Source organism: Sinocyclocheilus grahami, unplaced genomic scaffold (genome assembly GCF_001515645.1).
Source record: "Sinocyclocheilus grahami isolate Dianchi unplaced genomic scaffold, SAMN03320097.WGS_v1.1 scaffold169.1, whole genome shotgun sequence".
In the NCBI taxonomy this organism is placed as follows: domain Eukaryota; kingdom Metazoa; phylum Chordata; class Actinopteri; order Cypriniformes; family Cyprinidae; genus Sinocyclocheilus; species Sinocyclocheilus grahami.
In genome coordinates, this window is record NW_015505348.1 from 1,278,086 (window position 1) to 1,281,450 (window position 3,365).

At 30.2% G+C, this 3,365-nt stretch overlaps 1 long non-coding RNA gene across 2 annotated transcripts in view; it reads left to right on the forward strand.

The window, feature by feature from the left end:
* The window catches only part of LOC107593361 (uncharacterized), a 17,715-nt gene that overhangs the window by 10,196 nt on the left and 4,154 nt on the right, over positions 1-3,365 (forward strand). The window lies entirely within an intron of this gene.

Sequence of the window (3,365 nt, forward strand, 5' to 3'; positions counted from 1 at the left end):
ATGATACAATGACCTTATATATAAATATAGAAAAATGGCTAGACAAATCCCATTTTTGTTGTATGTACACGTTGCAGTATATATTTTATATTAAAATTATATGCATACTTAAGTTGCAAGTATAAGTATACTTACAAACATATATATTAATAATATAATGCAAAAGTTTTGTTAATTCACAATTCATAGAACAATATTTATTAATTCACCAGCCATTGTAAATTGTAATTAAAAAGTTAATTTTGTACCCTGGTTGGATGGCTAATTAAGATTTTTTTTTTTTATATTAAATATTAAATAATTGTTTTTAATAATTTTGTATTTAAATATAATTTCACAAAATTATGAAATATAAAATAATGCAAAATAATGCAATAATACAAATCCCTTTAATGGACAAAAATTAAATAAGTAATTAAATTACTTAAAAAATAATTTTAAATATAGTTTATAATATTAATAAATAAATAAAAATGAACATATATAAATATAGAAAAATGGCTAGACATATCACATTGTATGTATATATACACATAAATCACGTTGTATATATGTTCATGTTGTAGTATATATTTTATATTAAAATGTTATACATTTAACACACACACACACACACACACACACAGACACAGACACACACACACACACACATTAATTTGGACAAAAATTATTTAAATAATAAATATGTTTTTTAAAAGTTAAATATTTTAATTTGAAATACATTTTATAATATTTATAAATAAATATATAACAATTAGCACATATACTGTATAAATATAGAACAATCGCTAGACAAAAGCAATTTGTTGTATCTATATGTTGTAGTATATTTTGTAATAAAAATTGATACATTTCATTATATGAAAACAATATTTAACACATTAATTTGGACGAAAATGATTTAAATATGAAATATTAAATTGTATTTTTTTAATGTTTTAATATTAAATCTAATTAATAGTATTTATAAATATTTATTTTCTTGCTAAACATATTCCAGTAATCTGTATTTAAAGCATATCTACTCTAGATATTGTAATTAAATATACAGATACTGTAATATTGAATAACAAAGTACAGTCAAAATTATAATCAAGTTTTTGTGTTTTAGTATGTTCGTCAACACAGTAAAATAAGTGCACATCATTAAAGCGCAACAAAAGCTTATTAAAACATGATTTAAAATGTACTTCAAAGTAAACCTTTTCATTTTGTCATTATTACAATGTGCACTTTTTAAAAGCAGTCATGAAATTGACTCTAAGTACAATTTTATTTTATGTAATTAACATTATATTATTTGCAAAAAAAAAAAAGATTTGAAGTACACTACGAAAGCGCATTTCTTTTTCACAAGGGCTTCTCAACAAAACCGCAGGGATATTTTCACTTCTCATCTTCCTGCAGACAGAGGGTTGAGCTTTATGTGTTTTTGTGCGAACGCATTTGTCCTATTCAGGGCTCCCAGAGCAATCAGTCCGTCATCGGGGGCAGGCGCAGGCTAATTTCCCTCCTCCTCCCGAGACGAATGCTTTGGGTAATAAGGATAATCAATACACTTTCTCACTCTCAGCAGTCTCCTGCCGTTATTAGCAATTTGTCATTAGGCATCAGCTTTTCTTATCAGACATTAGCATCTTGTTTACAAGGCTCCGTCCACGCCCTGTCAAGATTACCCACGGGCCCCGCTTCAGACACACGCTCCCCGAGGTGATGAAGAGATACATCTACACCCTGACAGCTTCCACATGCGCACTCTTGACGTGATTTACCCCGAGAAAATTAATGAAGCACTGACAAGAAGAACAACATGACGGCGAGAGAGAGAGAGAGAAAAAGAGTTTTCTTGCCCTTGATTTCTCAAGAGTCTCGTACAAATGACACCTTTTCCTAATTAATTAATTGATGGCCGGGGAAAACGGCTGTTCGGAGGCTCTGCAGTCTGAATGTACAGCAAACTTTTTTTTTCATTCTGGTTTCCTCATTGGCTGAAGAAAGGCTGACCTTTGACCTGCGCAGTTGTGAAGGACACCAACTGGATCAAGATTCCTATAGAAGATTCCTATTTTCCGTGGAAAAGTTCATTTATTTCAGTAATTCAACTCAAATTGTGAAACGCGTGTATTAAATAAATTCTATGCACACAGACTGAAGTAGTTTAGGTCTTTGGTTCTTTTAATTGTGATGATTTTGGCTCACATTTAACAAAAACCCACCAATTCACTATCTCAACAAATTAGAATACTTCATAAGACCAATAAAAAAAACATTTTTAGTGAATTGTTGGTCTTCTGGAAAGTATGTTCATTTACTGTACATGTACTCAATACTTGGTAGGGGCTCCTTTTGCATGAATTACTGCATCAGTGCGGCGTGGCATGGAGGTGATCAGTTTGTGGCACTGCTGAGGTGGTATGGAAGCCCAGGTTGCTTTGACAGTGGCCTTCAGCTCATCTGCATTGTTGGGTCTGGTGTCTCTCATCTTCCTCTTGACAATACCCCATAGATTATCTATGGGGTTCAGGTCAGGCCAGTTTGCTGGCCAATCAAGCACAGTAACACCATGGTCATTCAACCAGCTTTTTTTTTCTACATTTGGCAGTGTGGGCAGGTGCCAAGTCCTGCTGGAAAATGAAATCAGCATTTTCAAAAAGCTGGTCAGCAGAAGGAAACATGAAGTGCTCCAAAATTTCTTGGTAAACGGGGCTCAAGTTGCTTGAGCTTTGCTGACGTACGCAATGAGAGCAAATCAAACCGCGACATACGACAGAAAATATCTGTCGCAACAACAACTTTAGGCTCAGTGGAAGTTAATCAGAAATTTTCACTCCATTTTTGGAGACAAGCTCATCTCATATATATGATTACACAATGACTTTCAACAGATATATAAATATATATTACAAAAACCACTAAAAAATTACAGACAAATGCCATTTTGTTGGATTTTTTCTTTTATTAAATATAGATTTAAAATATTTAATATTTAAATGTTATATATTTCATTATGTTACATTTATATAACTAAATATTCACATATAAAAACATTACATTTTTAGTTACTCCTAAAATACTCCTAAAGTAATGCAAAGTATTTATTAATTCACCAGGCTTTGACAAAAACGTAATTTTGTTCCCCGATGTCTGATGAAGAATAATCTAAAAGTTTTATAATTTAATAATCCAAAATTAATTTAATATTAAATGTTAAATTTAACATTTATATTAAAATATAATAAAAAAATTATAAAAAATATCTATATTTAAATATAAATTCACAAAATTATATATATATATATATATATATATATATATATATATATATACAGTGGGGAAAAAAAGTATTTAGTCAGCCACCAATTGTG